The sequence below is a fragment of the Sinocyclocheilus rhinocerous genome, unplaced genomic scaffold (genome assembly GCF_001515625.1).
Source record: "Sinocyclocheilus rhinocerous isolate Xijiao unplaced genomic scaffold, SAMN03320098_v1.1 scaffold2022, whole genome shotgun sequence".
Lineage (NCBI taxonomy): Eukaryota > Metazoa > Chordata > Actinopteri > Cypriniformes > Cyprinidae > Sinocyclocheilus > Sinocyclocheilus rhinocerous.
Genome location: NW_015664210.1, coordinates 57,970 through 74,031, shown reverse-complemented (window position 1 = coordinate 74,031; position 16,062 = coordinate 57,970). Strand labels below are relative to the sequence as shown.

Below are 16,062 nucleotides of genomic sequence, written 5' to 3'. Positions count from 1 at the left end.
ATTATCTAGGAAGCTGATCTTAATCTGTTTGTGCGTGCAACTCATATTAATTGTTTAAAGGTGAGTTTTCTCTCTTTGGCCAATAAAAAATGCATCCTCTCCAGATCGATTGTTGTTGCTAGGAGACAGAAGCATCCTGAGGCGAGGCAGCATCCCAAACGCCAGACGTGTGTGTTTTCTACTACAGCAACGGCACTATTTCTCTCTCCCTCTCCCTCCCTCTCTCTCTAGCTCTCGCTCGCTCACTCTCTAATGAGTGAGGGCAATGTTGTCAGCCTCTCTGCTTCGCTCCCCGCGTGCGGACCCACACAAACGGAGTTAAGGAACAGTTTGAAATACGGCAAAGAAGAGGAAAAATGCAAGACTGCAGACAAAAGGAATGTTTAACAGAGGTAATGCATTTTTTCACATAGAATATTAAATGAGCATTGCTGCGGTTCTATAATACTGAACAGATGGAATGGGAATGAATGCAAAGAGAAATTATGCTGTAGATAAGTGCAGAGGTGAGCTTCATAAATCAGGGCTGATGTGACATCATTCATTTATGAGCATATGGTAATGCATAAAAATGTAGGCAAAAACACTATTCGCAAATATTTTAAACTTGTATATGGGGTTTAAAATGTTTAAAAAGACACCAGGATTGCATGAGAAAACTTTGCATGCTCCTAAGCGCATCCCAAGCATGTCTCTAAGAGATGCGTCTTAGTTTACACAAATGCCACGCGTAAAAGTCTTTAACCACTTTGAATTCCAAGATGAATCAAAACTTACTGGGTAAAATGTTTTTATATAGCTTATGCATAAATCTTACTCATAAAATTGTCTGTCTGTTTTGTGTGAATCGATCAAGAAAACACTACAAGAAAAAAAAAAAACACAAGAAAACAGTGCTCCAAAACATGGCAAATTGTACGCTGAAACTGATTGGGATACTCCTGGAAAAAAAATGTCGAGAAGTTTTGTAGGACCTCTGGGTCTTGCATTTATTTTTTATAAAAATATCGATGTGCATGTGGTGGTTTAGAAAATCTGGAAAAAGTAGTAGTGTTGCCTAGTAGTGAAAGATCTGCAGCCATGGTTTTCTTAGCTACTGGTGACTGAAAGGTTGCAGGTTTGAAATGAATCATTCTGTCCTTGATCAAGACACATAATCTTTGATGTCTCCAAGAGGACTGTCCTCATCCTTGTACCTTTAAGTTACTTTGGATAACAAATATCAGATAATAGACTCACTTGTAATTAATCTCTTTTTGCATCCTTGCAGTCAGTTTCAGCAGCGGTGTGGCAGCTGTGCTTTAGACTTCACCTGGATCTGTAACATAACCAGAGAAAAGACGAGGATGATTCATAATTTATTGCGTCGGGGGCCTGCGCTGAATTTTAATATCTCTGTTGCGTTAGGTTGGAGCAATGATTGTTATAGTGAGAAGTGAGGTTGTAAAGCCTGATGATGTTCTGACATTCTTCACGCAACAGAGGTGTGGCTTTAACTCGTTTGGAATGATAATTAGCACAAGTAGTTAAACTGGAGAACACTACAGAATAGAGTACACACATGTAAAGGGACTTTCACTTCAACTCAGCCATTGATAAAGGCAAAGAATGTCTGTCGTCCGGGGTTGCACTGGAGAGTGTGCGTCATTAAAGGTCTATAAATATAATGATCCACACGTTTTGCATATATGTTTCTAGAAGAGTAATAAAAACTATTAAAGAGAAAAAAAAAAATACATTTGTTTGCCTTTTTAATATTCTTCTAGACACACACACATAAATATATATATACAAAACATGCATTAAATGTATGGTATATACATAAAATACATAAAAATATACTAATTTATTATTAATAATATAGTAATATAATGTATAAAATTGTATATAATTTTTCATAAATTGACAAAATAGATCAAATTATAATTTCTTTATATATATATATATATATATATATATATATAATTTATTATATCGGAGTAGTACATATATAAATAAATGTTTTCCTTTTTAATAGTTTTTAGCAGAGAGAGAGAGAGAGAGAGAGAGAGAGAGAGAGAGAGAGACTGTCTTGTTTTTTTGTTTTTTTTTGTTTTAAGATGTTTTAAAATGATGGTTGAAAACCAGTTGACAGTGTGTGGATTGTGTGTGAATGTGGGTGCGCTAAAGAAATCATTGTTATTGGACTGTAGGAGTTGGCCTTGAATACACCAGACCACCCTGTTGAAATGCCTGAGAGTGTGTTGTGTGTAAAGCTTACAATGCATGTGTTCTATGACCATGCATATGTGCATGAAATTTACAGCTTCTAATAAAAATGCACATGTTCATGCACACAATAGCGTTTGCTAATTAGTATGCAGCAAAGTTGTTATTCAAACTGTCTGCTGGGATTTGCAAGATTTTATGCATGTGTGCACAAGCGTGCTTCTCTCCATCGGCATGCATGTTTGTGCATCGGGCCGTTTTGTACACACGTGTGCTTGTGTGGGAGTTTGAATTAGTAAAATGCAGAATGGCCTTGTATAAGACCGGACGGCGCTACATTTACTGAATATGATGCAGTAAAGTGCTATGCAGTAATAATTAGCCTTTCAACAGTGTGGTCCGCTCAGCGCATGTAAATAAGTTCTTCCACAGCCCAGCGCGCTATAACTAGACTTGCACATATGCTTGGCTATCCGTCAGTCAGATGAGCGTTAAATGAGACTGAGATCTCACTCTATTACAGACACATTAGAAATCACTTCTAGATGATGACAAAGTAAACAAAGTAGCAATGGATTTTTTGCTTTCGGGCGATCGCATTCTGGACCGTGTCACCAAACACATGTATTTTCAAAAAACAACCCAAAACATGCAACAAACAGCATTACAAGTCTAACCCAAAAATGGCAGGCATGTAAACCACTGTGAACACAGCTGAAGTATTTGTGAGCTCAGTGATGCGGAAGCTGTTTATCTCCATAAGCGTTAAAGTATCCTGAGTGCTTATATTTTTCTTCCTCCTACGCATGTGTTCTCTCTCCGGTTAGGAAGTCTACCTTTGTTAGACTGCGTTTTTCCCTGCGACGAAGCCCATGGGTGCAGAGCTCTGTTAGAAATTCTGCTTTAGTAAGAGACTCCAAGGCCCCATCAAGCTTTCAAAAGCCTTGCCTTCATATTCATTAATATGGAAAGAGTATGGAGCTGAAAACTAAAGATGCCATCACTGCGCTGTAATATTCTTACACACATAGCACAGGTATGCTGCATGGTTGCACATGCATGCAAACACGCACTTCCAAAGTGTTTTCCTCACCTCGACTTGCTAAAATATGAAATTTGTATTGAAAGACATCGTGTAAGAGTAAAAGAGTAGCGTTAGATCATAATGAGAAGAATGAGCATGTCTCACGCGGTGGCGGCCAGAGTGTGGCATGCATTCCTGCTGAAAGTGATTTTATAAAGTAGGCTAGCCTCTTCAGACTCCTTCAAAACAGCAATTCTGTTGCATAAGTCATGCATCAAATCAATAAAGAGATGTTTGAGTGTGTCTGTCTGTGTGTATGCAGAGAGAAAGAGAAAGTGATATGCAGAGATTTCAGCAGTCTGGCAGTCCCACTCGCTGCCAAGTAAATCCATTTCTTAGCAAAAAGAACAGCTTTGTAGTTTTTTTTTATTTTTTCGGTTTTGGAGGAGCAGCGTTGTTGCTGCAGAACACTTCTACACTCTACAGAGCGCTACAATCTCACATTAACGATGCAAACTGAGTCTCAACCCAGATGCTAACACATTATTATGATACAAATATACAAGTACAGAATGTTTTTCCTAGTGCAGCCCAACAGTAGGGGGTTTCAATTAAGTCGATTAAGTTTAGGCTTAAATACTGGCACAGATTATTTTGCTGGAAAAACAGATACAAAGGCAATACAATAAAGAAGTTAACAACCTTTCATGTGAGAACATTTAATTCTTCCTCCAGGTCAGATTAGTTAAACTCTTAAAGGGACAGTTCACCCAAATATGAAAATTCTCTCATAATTCACTCACCCTCATGTTGTACCAATCCTGCATGACTTTCTTTCTTCTGTAAAACACAGAGTGTATATTTTTGAAGAATATGCTGGCACATGTGGCTTGTTTATTTTTATTGAAAATCTTAACATCTAACCTACTGTAGTTCTACTTTGCGATTCATTCTTTTGAGTCTGATTTTCTATAAATTAATCAGTTCACAAAACCGAACTGAATGATTCATTCCCAATCCCAAATCAGACTGACCCGCAGCTTTCAAGTTTTATAGGTACGATATTTAACATTTCTTCTTCTGTGTTCATTGTCATGAGTTTGGAGCAACATCAGCATGATTAAAATAATTTTAATTTTTGGTTGAACTATTCCTTTATGAAAAAATGGTTCTACATAGCACCAGATCAGGGTTCTTTGATAGATAATATCAGAACCCTTACTGCTGAAGTGGCATAAAAAAGCATTAACAAAAAGGTCATAAGATCAATTTCTAGAAGACTGAAACAACGGAAACATGGTCAAACACTACACATAGTTCTGTGTGTAAATGGCACAACACCAGCTTATATTCATGGTCAACTCATGGTATATGGTACATGGATTCTTCTACATCAAGTTCTGGAATTCATAAATATACTCATATGACACATGGTCTGATTCGTTGTGCTGTGGAATGTAATTAATGTCATTTTCCTATACCAAAATAGGCTAAATCGAAAAATAAATAATGCTAATATTAAAATGTTTTCATGATAGGGTTTTTTTTTTTTTTGGCATGAAATCTGTTTCCGTTAGATTCACCTAGTAGGTCTTGTTTACTTGTTTACTAGGAAAACCCTTGTATATACAGCATATAGTTCAGTTTTGGGGTAGCAATGAACAGGGGATTCGGTATCTGCCTTAAAATTCCCTTTAAGCACATGTTGAGTGACTGAAACAGACTACATCTGAAATGACAGAGATGTTAAACATAGCGTAACGTACATCTCTTCTAGACTGGAATGAAGACTTTCTAATGATAGTAATTACTGACAGCGACGGCTTGGCAGGAGGGATCACAGTTTGACTGGAAAAGTTTGGGCATGTATCCCAAAATGAAACTAACTACTTTGTCTTTTAGGAGTCTACTGCTGATTGTGTCAGAAGATTTATCTATTTTGTGTGTGACTAAATAAATGATGTGTTTTATCAGCTTCAGCCTATGGCTCCTGACAGCGCTTCTCTAAGTCGCCACTGCAGGGCTACTTCCCCCGCTGAGTCACAGCATCCTGACATACACTTTATCTCTCTGCTCTCTCCGGCTTCTCTGAATATCTTAGTCCATAGAATGCGATTAATGGCGAACTCACACAACTCCATTTTATATCTCAGGAAATACGGCTTGCTTTCGAGTCATACAAAAGTCCTAATAAAACACGTTGTAGGTCACTCTGTCTTGCAGGAATTGTCCTCACGCTCGGCTTCCTGGGTTTGCTGCGTTTGAAGTTTTTCCTGGCTATACGTCGTGTTTATGGATCAGTGGCCTTACAGCTGTTAGAGAAGCATTTTTAAAATTTAATTGTGTTCCTCCACTATTGCTGCTCAAAGGTCTTTCTCTAATCTGCAACACATTTATTATCGTCAAACAGTCTTCCAATGCATCTAACAAAAGGATTCAGCAATATATAGTGCATTCGTCATACTTTCCTGTTGTGCTTTTGCTCTGTGGTTGCTAGAGCTGGACAGTGACAGATTTCAACCAAACTTCATTTGGTTCCCATTCACAAGCTCTCGATATGATTTGATTCTGATCTTGATTCAAAATTTATTCTTTTGGAAATAATTTATGTAGGCCTACATATCAGTAACAGTTTATTTATTTATTTATTTTTAAGTAAAAAAAATTCTCTCTCAACTAATGCTGCAAACTGAGAACCTTCTCACTTGATGCATTACTATAGCCTAGTATTAAAGGTTAAAATAAATTCAATAAATTATTCTTTATATAGTGACTGTCATAAAATCTAAAGACAGATTTGTGCAAATATATTACTTCAACAGGTAAAAAAATATATAATGATTCTATAATGTAGTATGTATATTTACCAAAATGTTCCTCTCTAAAGTTTCGAGCTAACTAAAGAATTAGATTGAATGGCTTTACTGAGGTAAATGTAGCGTTACATGATGTTGTTCACAGGCTGTTTTATTGACGTCTTTCCGACGATGAAACTGGATATGCAAGAAGATACATTTCAGTAAGTTGTACTGTCTTTCAACATACCTTCTGATGTTCATTTGTTTATTTCGTGCTGTAGCGCAAAACGGAAGAGATGATCGGTTCACGTGCACTCGCTTGAACTGAGGACTACAGCGTTCCGTCACGCCACAGCAAAGAGCGCCAAAACGTCATTTATCCTTTGAATTTTGTGATAAAATTGACAGAATTAAAAACTGAGACTTTGTTTCATATCAAAAGTAACAACGTACAAAACTTAGTGTAATTATTGGACGGGAGGTACGCTAATAATGTTTTGTGACGTTTTATTCACGCATCAACTGCAAACAAACTAAAAGACCCATATTGGGATTTTGATATCGCTTCGTTAAAATAAAGATCGATTAAAATCGGGAAACGATATTTTCAACCCGCCCCAGTTGCTGGTGTGTTGTTGTGTGATATGAATGTATTAAATGAAATAAAACTCGATGTAGCAAGTAAATATCCCTTCGCAGATTTTTTTCTTTCTTGTTTTAAGCATAAACTTAACTTTAATATCGATATTTTTTTTTTGTGCTGTTCCCTTCTTCAGTCTAAGTAGAGGGTTTTTTTCACCTGTTTTAATGTCCACTAGGTGAAAGTTCATGTATGTCCACTTAGAAAAGAAATAGCACACCTCTGCTCAACACCAAGCCACACAATTTGGGTGATGATCACTCATGTCTGTAGCACAAACAATGCAGGACAATTTACGCTCTACGAAGTGTAATTTGCTAAAGCAAGGATCACCATTACTATTGGTCATACTTACGCTTAGGGATTTGAACAAACTCTTAACTCAAAGGTTGTTTAGTGCTAGCTTCTTCAAGTGATATGAGATTGAACCTACAGTCTTTTAATATGCAGGCCAGAACCATTAAGCTACAAACATCCTAACCACAACAGAGATTGTGTTAAAGCATGGGAAACAAATGAAGAGCTCTCTAGCTCTGAATAGCTACTTCCTTTAGTGGGGATTGATGGTCCACTGGGCATGTGTGTGTGTGTGTGTGTGTGCTGTAGTGCCAGGTTTCAAGCTTAGTGCCACCCCCTCTATGAAGAACTCAAGTGGATCTTTTAGTCTTTCTTAAAGAATCGCTTCAATAGTGGGAAAACATTCCTACAGACACTCTCATAACATACACGCAGAGACACAGAACACAAACACATACTTCAGAAATAAACTCTATTTGAACCCAACTTTAATTATTAAACCTGTGTGTAACTTACCCTACACTGTTTACAATTCAGGATTACACAATTTGCCTGGAGAATGATAAAAAAAATTTAAAAAACATAAACTTAGAACATTCCTACAGACACTCTCATAACATACACGCAGAGACACAGAACACAAACACATACTTCAGAAATAAACTCTATTTGAACCCAACTTTAATTATTAAACCTGTGTAACTTACCCTACACTATTTACAATTCAGGATTACACAATTTGCCTGGAGAATGATAAAAAAAAATTAAAAAACATAAACTTAGATTGAGGGAGGAACCGACCATTTATAGATACCCGAATGTCTTAGGATGTTGGCGTATCATAGCAACTTGCAAAAAATTACTCAGAATGTGCTCTGTGTGTACCTTTGGATAATTTAGTTTATTATTTTTATTTTGTATTTTTTGTACCTTCCTTGCCAACATTTTTAATGGGGGGATCTTTATTTTTGAGTTCACCAGAATTCAAAGCTGAACTGAGACGACTCAACCCAATAAAGGTCAAAGGTGAGCTGGGTCTGCCATAACAGTGACAATTCAGTATCAATCCAGATCCTTTCTAAAAACCACAGACCTAACAGACGGATTCTATATGACCTCAACTACATCAACCCACAGTGACTTTAAAGAGATTTAGATGACAGCAGAGGTTCTTAATGAGCTGTATCTGGTATCAGACGCAACAGTGAGTGATACGTCCTCCATGCGTAATTTGTCTTTTACTCCATTTCTAAAACCATGTGCTAGCTTAATGTAGTGCGCTGTGGTAATGTCCTTCCTTGATCTGCTTTGCTGATTGGAAGATGAATCGATTGGCATGCTGGTTAAGACTCTCCGGCGCCTCTTTTGGTGTGTTTCATCATCAGAGGAGTTACTCACAAAGAGGACAAGTCATCAAAGGCTCTAGTGCACATTACAACTTTGCAAATGCAAGTTCTGTCGGATGATTGGACGATGTCAAATGTCTCGGCCAATCACAAGCTCTCATTTTGCTGCAGTAAAATGATTTTGCGTGCACTACAAGCTTAAGTGAATGTTAGTAATAATAATATTAAAAATAATATTTAGTAAAAAATGATCTCATATTTTTGTTCTATCATTTCCGAGTTTCCTTCTTAAACGTAGTTAATGTAGACTTATTTTTCCTATAAACTGCATAAAACTGATAAAAATGTTTTCAAAATACCATTCACTTAAGCATACTGTACCAGTGATTCATATTTCAGCCACAGGAATTAAATATTTTATTTTTAATTTAATACAGTTATTGCTATTATTGGTCACACCACATGATGAGTGGTCGCTCCAAATGACACAAAGACCTTATATCGTTAAAAATCTATTGAAAGACTTAAACAAGAAATTTCATACAAAACACTAATAGATTTAAACCAGATTTTATTAAAATTGCATAGAATTTTCATGAACACAAACAAACATTTTTTATAAAAAATACCATCGCAAACATAAGTGCACCATTTCATCTAACTCGGCAATGGAGACCATGGAATAAATACATTTTGATTTCATTTTGATCAGAACCATGTATAATCATGTAATCATGCCTCATTACAAACAGTTTAAAGTAAACACATTTGTGGACTTGTTGTGAACAAACATTTACTTAAACTTGACAGTCATCATGCTACTGATTTGGAATGTCTGTGTGAAAGTGCAGCACGTGGCATTAACTGTTATTTCTGAACTTTGCCCAATCTTGGCTGCTCAATAGACCCGTTGCAGGGAGTTTGATTGACAGGCGATCTGACCAATCATAAGAATCTTGCATTTTGTCTGACAAACAAACCAGATTAACATCGGTGAACTTGAACTTGAAAATGGTGTGTATTGACATCTTTCTGTGGCTGAAACAAGATACTTTCTGATGTTCATTCATGTTTATTTTGTGCTATAACTAGTAAAAAGGAAGAGATAATCGGTTCATGCGCAGCTTGAACTGAGGCGCTACAGCAATCTGTCACGACACATTCAAGAGCGACAAAACAGTATATTTTTGTTGTGTTTAATTTCTTACAAAATGTCAAAATTGAAAGCTGAGACTTTGTTTTATACCTAAAGTAAGCTGCTCTGTCTTGTATTTTTCAATGTATTTTTCACTGCGTGAGAACATGATTTGTGGCGTGAGAGCACCATGGTTTGTCGGACGTAGCAATAGTAACTAAGTGGTCTTTGCGAAGGGTCAATTTAGAGTGGGAGGTTTCTGGCTTAGCTTCTGAGATGACAGCATGAACATCTTTCTTAAAGTAGAAAATGACATCTGGAGCTTGTGCTTGACAGCAGGGTCAGAATTAACACGTTGCCTATGGCGAGCGTTTTTTTACTTTGCTTGGCAGTGTCATCTGATAAATAAGATTAAAATAGTTATTAATAAATAAATAAGAAATCACTAAATGCATAATTACCAAACTGAAATTACATGTTCTATTTTTTTTTTTTTTTTTGCATTTTTGTCTTCAAATAACAGAAAAATTACAAATAACTAATTTTTTTTTTTTTTTTTAAGTTAAAGTGAGTATATACATGGGAGAGGTACTTAATATATTTTATGCATTTAAACAATTTTTTAACTGAAAAAAATGCAATCAGACAAAATTTAGAAAACAATTTGGAAAACAATGGCTTACCATACTTTATCATTTTCAGCCCATTCTAACTGATGCTTGCACTATCCATAGTACCAAAAATCATTCTCACAATTTCAACAAAACTCTCATCTGTGTAAGCCAGCTACATAATGTTACCTTGGTGACATATTTAATTTGCAGGAACAATGCTATAATAGATCACATAAAACCAAATGTTAACATTTCAAAGGCATAAAAACATATACACATGCATTAAAGCATTGACAATGCAGCACTTGCAGTGACAGTTCTGTCAACTGGTCTGAAACGCTCTCACACTGGCCCCGGGCAATCCTTACTGTTGAAACTCCGCTATTATTCCGCTATTATTATTACACACTCACTATATTCTTTGTGGCCCTCAAAGCAAGCAAAACAAATCTCATAGTTTTTACGGTTGAAGAGCATTGTTGCTTGGGAAAAGGGATAACTTTTTTTTTTTTTTTGGCACAGGAATTTGCAATTGATTTTTTCGAGCTGACTGTTTGATTTAAGTATGCTGTTAAGGAACTGCCTGCGAGCAAAATCCAATTAATTCCTGAGCCTCTCTGTACCCAAAAACGCCCCGTACCGCTCTTCTGTCCTACCCCTCTTAACTAATTAACATGATTAGCCATGAAGAACTGCTTAAAGATAGGCTACAGTAGGTGGTTGAGGGAAGGAACGAAAATGCAGTCTGGGGAATTGTGTTAAAATCAGACCTGTTTGATTGATTTGATAATGAGCGTCTTGATGAATATCATAACTAATTTAAAGATGTTCAGGGATTAGTTTGACCTTGAATTGTGTTGTGGTTCCTTTTTTTCTGCCTCTGTATTGATTTACGGCACTCATGAGAGAATGACCTGTGTGATGTACTATTTAAAGATAAAATCCTATCTAAATTTGATTTTTAATTATCAAAACTTTCATTTTAAAGTGATTATCTTACTAAAATTCATATGGTTATGAAATGTGATTAATTAGCCCACTCTGAGAACTTTTTTTTCTTTCACATTTAACACCTGGTCTTAACATTAGATTCCAGCTTGGAGGAGAATGCAAATAATTCATTAGCACAAATTATGCGCAGGGGCTCCCTTTGTGTACAATAACATACAGCTGGTTATTATATTCCCACTGATTTAAGACAGACATATTTACAGAGTAATATATAATTATGGTTAAATGTATGTGCTCTTATTTTGAACAATATTTTATGCGTCATGTTTAAAATCATCACAAAACAAGGTTTCCAACCCATTTTTCCTCTGTAATCAGATGTATTTCTGAGAGAAGCAGAATATTCAGCAAGAAAATAATGCTGGACTTTTATCCATCAGGAATTGACTGGATAATTAAAACTGTGCTCTACTGTATATGACAGGTGGTTGGAGGAAAGGAGCTGGAAAAAAATCGAGTGACGTCAACCAAAAAGGAAAATCTTTTCAGAGGCATTACATTTTAATGTTGTTCTTTGAAATAATGTGCACAGACAAATCATACATAACGTCAAGAATCTTTGTTCTGTTTGCTTACTAAACATTTTTTCTGCATTATTTTTTCAATACATTTTCTTCATTTAATTTTAAACATCAAAATATAAAAAAAAATAAAAAGATTTTCATGTACACTATAATGGACACCAGGGTTGTGTGCTATACAGAACTGAATTGAGAATGCCTTTTAAATTACAGTTCTTAAAGGGATAGTTCACCCAAAAATGAAAATTCTGTCATAATTTATGTACAAAGATTAAATATAAACCATTTGAAATATTTTTTTTTTAAATGACCCAAAATGCACAAAAATCTATTCCAAATGGTACTAAAATGAAGCATTTTATGTATATAAACCATAAATTGAAAATAAAAGCACAAAAACTGCCAATCTAGGACATATATCTATAATGGAAAACACTCTGCAGTGGTCGCACCACATGATATTTAGACTACATGATATTTTCAAATTCAGTCAAAATTTACAGGCACAGAATTGGCCGCCTAAACAAAACTAGCTAGCTTCCCACAAAAGGCCACTATGAAATTTATGATAAAAAAATAAATATTTGTAGAAATAACTTAATATTGTTTTTGTTTGTTTGTTAGGAAATGAACACAAAGAGTATGTTGCCATATGGCTACACCATGCGGTAGAGGGTTAAATTTATGATAAAAAAATAAATATTTGTTGAAATAACTTAATATTGTTTTTTTTTGTTAATGGACACCAGGGTTGTGTGCTATACAGAACTGAATTGAGAATGCCTTTTAAATTACAGTTCTTAAAGGGATAGTTCACCCAAAAATGAAAATTCTGTCATAATTTACTTACCCCCAAGTTGTTCCAAACCTGTATGAATTTCCTTCTTCTGCTGAACACAAAAGAAGATGTTTTGATCTTTTTGGTTCCCATTAATTTACATAGTATTTTTTCCATACTATGGAAGTGAATGGGCTAGCAACTGTTTAGTTAACCACATTCTTCAAAATATCTTTGTTTATGTTCAACAGAAGAAAGAAACTCATATAGGTTTGAGGATGAGTAAATTATGACAGAATTTTTATTCTTGTGTGAACTATGCTTTTAATTAATGTAGGGAAAGTTGAATTACAATTAGCTGAAATGTAAACTTATTTAACTGTAATATTTAACTATAAAATTTTGGCAAATTTTAAATGTAGACATGATAAAATCTATTTGAAAGCTGAAAAAAATAAAACCATTAAGTTTAAAGGTTTTTTAGGCCTTACACATAGAATGACAGATAGAATCATAGATAGAAGGATCAAATAAAAGATAGAACGATAAATAGATAGAACGGTAGAATGATAGATAGATAGATAGATAGATAGATTTTGTTTGTTTGTTTGTTTTTGATGTCATACCACAAGATATCCAGATGTGGCAACTACATACCAGCTTTTAAAAAGTTTTTTTTTTTTCAAATTTGAGAGAGTAACAAACCTGCTTGATGCTTCCATGGGTTCTTGGTAAAATTATATATGATGCAATGTCCTGTCTTTGAATGGATTTCAAAATAAAAGTCCCAAAGTGGTAGTTTCTTGTTGGTCGCACCACATGATATTTCATAAAATGGACAACATCAGACAACGTTTGTTTGTATATCATGATGAAAATATAAATACAAATGCTTTGCAATTTTGTACAGGATTACAAAACACTTTGGTGCAGAAAATAAATTTAAATAAATTTAGAGTAATTTCAAATACGTTTCCAAAACAGCAGTTAAGGCCCGAACGGTCACATCACATGATATTTTGACTCTTCAAATAACAGAAAAATTACAAATAACTAATGTTTTTTTTTTTTTTTTAAGTTAAAGTGAGTATATACATGGGAGAGGTACTTAATATATTTTATGCATTTAAACAATTTTTTAACTGAAAAAAATGCAATCAGACAAAATTTAGAAAACAATTTGGAAAACAATGGCTTACCATACTTTATCATTTTCAGCCCATTCTAACTGATGCTTGCACTATCCATAGTACCAAAAATCATTCTCACAATTTCAACAAAACTCTCATCTGTGTAAGCCAGCTACATAATGTTACCTTGGTGACATATTTAATTTGCAGGAACAATGCTATAATAGATCACATAAAACCAAATGTTAACATTTCAAAGGCATAAAAACATATACACATGCATTAAAGCATTGACAATGCAGCACTTGCAGTGACAGTTCTGTCAACTGGTCTGAAACGCTCTCACACTGGCCCCGGGCAATCCTTACTGTTGAAACTCCGCTATTATTCCGCTATTATTATTACACACTCACTATATTCTTTGTGGCCCTCAAAGCAAGCAAAACAAATCTCATAGTTTTTACGGTTGAAGAGCATTGTTGCTTGGGAAAAGGGATAACTTTTTTTTTTTTTTGGCACAGGAAGATAGATAGATAGATAGATAGATAGCACATGTCTGACAGGGCCGCTCACGTGTTCTCCTCGCATTCTCACTCAGTTATGCTCAGCGTCAGGGTGAGGGGGGAAGCGGGCTTGAATTTTCTCGCGCCCAGTGTGGCCCCAGAGACTCAGTGTGTTAAAACAACACCAGTCCACTTCTGAAGAGTCCAAGAGTCTGTCATCAAAGCAGAAAGCGCTCTCCCTCCCCTCCCCTCCGGCCCTCCAGATCTCCTGCTGACCTCTCAGGAGAGAGAGGAAGAGCGCAAGCAAGTGGAGGCACTTTAAACCGGCGGCAGCCGCGTAGCTTTTGCCCAGCGAGAGCACCATTGTTGCTGTTCGGCTGGCAGACTGAATCACGGAAGAAGATAATGAGGAAAGCTGCCGTTAGTGCGATGCTGCCAGAGGCCTGCGTGTTGTGCTTTGTGTTGCATTGCACGGTGGAGATAGCATCACTGCGGATGAGTGTTATCCAGCCTTGGAGCCATCTCCGGGCCAGGCTGTGAGCCTTTGTGTAGCTGCCAGAGCCGTGGAAACCCGGCAAGCCATCTGCTTAGATATCAAGGCTGCACGGTTTCAGCACAAATGGAGAGACGCACATACCCAGCGTCAGATTTAACAATTAGTGCCTTTCGCTTAGCTCTCCGAGAAGCTATTTATCAGGCGGCTAAATTTGTAGCATTTTCTAAAAGTCGTAGGTTCAGGATTTAATTAGTATTTCATACTTCTGTCATCTGAGCTCCATTAACAAGGGGGAAATCAACTCCATACTAACAAGGAAGAAACATTAATGCTCATTTGAGGAAGGGAAAGCAAAAGATGTTACATAACAGGACATAATGGATTTAGCTTTACAATAGTTTCTCACACTCTCCACAGACATGATTTTCTCAGGCAAATTCACAAACCGTTGCACCACTTTTGCACATTTCAGAGCAAAAAACCTTAACCAGGCACAATCTGCGCTTACGTAATACTACGTCATGCACTGTTGAATTTAGTGCTTTAACACAGACTCAAAAAAGTTCACTGGGCTTAAACTTAATAAACTTATGACATTTCCACACAGCTGAATGGAACTTAGTGTGGGCAAAATAATCTTGCTTGAGATCACAACATAAAATTTTGGCTGTTTACTCAATTGCAATGAGCTAAGCAACAATTCTTGAACTTTTTGTCACAACTTAATTTCATTATGTTTAATTCTTTTTTTACATTTAAGTGAAATGTCCATGAATTGTGTTGCTTTAGCTCATTCTAATTAAGCAAATTAAGGGGAAAAAACTGGCAGCAAAAATTATTTTGGATACAATTTACTATTCAAAAGAGACACCTGCATACATTTTCTATTGATTATAGAAGCAGTAATTAATTCAAATAAATACTTTTATGATAACATAATTACCTGATTAGCATAATTCCTTTAGTGAATCGAGGGTTAAAAAACAATAAACTAATTTAAATAAATAAACAGCACTAATGGATACAAAGTTTTTGTCCTCAATCAGCTAAACAGTTGCATCATCTGTCTGAGCTTCTGTGCTGATTAATTTATGTTTCTCATGTGTTTTCCATCCTTGAGAATCTGTTTTGACAAATTTGTTGGTAAGAGTACGGAAGGCGCGGAGGAGTTGGTGTTAAGTGAATTTGTTGAGACTCGTTTGTCTGTGCGAGCATGTTGTACATTTGGCAGGTTGGTTTTGCAGACAATCTTCTTTCAACTCTAAACAGAACTGCGATTACAGAGAACAAACTGACACTGCAAAACACAGGAGAGCCCTGAAATGTCTAATGCTCAAGTCTGAGTCTCTTCATATGACTAACAAAAGCCTATTTAATTCAGTTCAAGCAAGGTTTGAAACGCCCCTGGGTAGATTTTTCTATGCAGGTAATAGAGCTGTTCAGGTGGTAGTCTAAAAACCCAGAAGAGAATTAGCATTTTTGACCTACACGTTCCCTCTGGATTTTCCTTTGGGATTTTATAAGGACAGTTTTGGATTTATAAGTAAAATAAGGTCTGTGG

At 35.9% G+C, this 16,062-nt stretch overlaps 1 protein-coding gene across 1 annotated transcript in view; it reads left to right on the top strand.

The window, feature by feature from the left end:
* The first annotated feature begins 283 nt into the window (after positions 1-283).
* Positions 284-16,062, top strand: part of LOC107729995 (glutamate receptor, metabotropic 3) — a 35,693-nt gene continuing 19,914 nt past the window's right edge. Inside the window, exon 1 of the mRNA XM_016540739.1 lies at positions 284-392. The gene's annotated coding sequence lies outside the window, so the exon portion shown is untranslated. The remainder of the gene's footprint in view (positions 393-16,062) is intronic.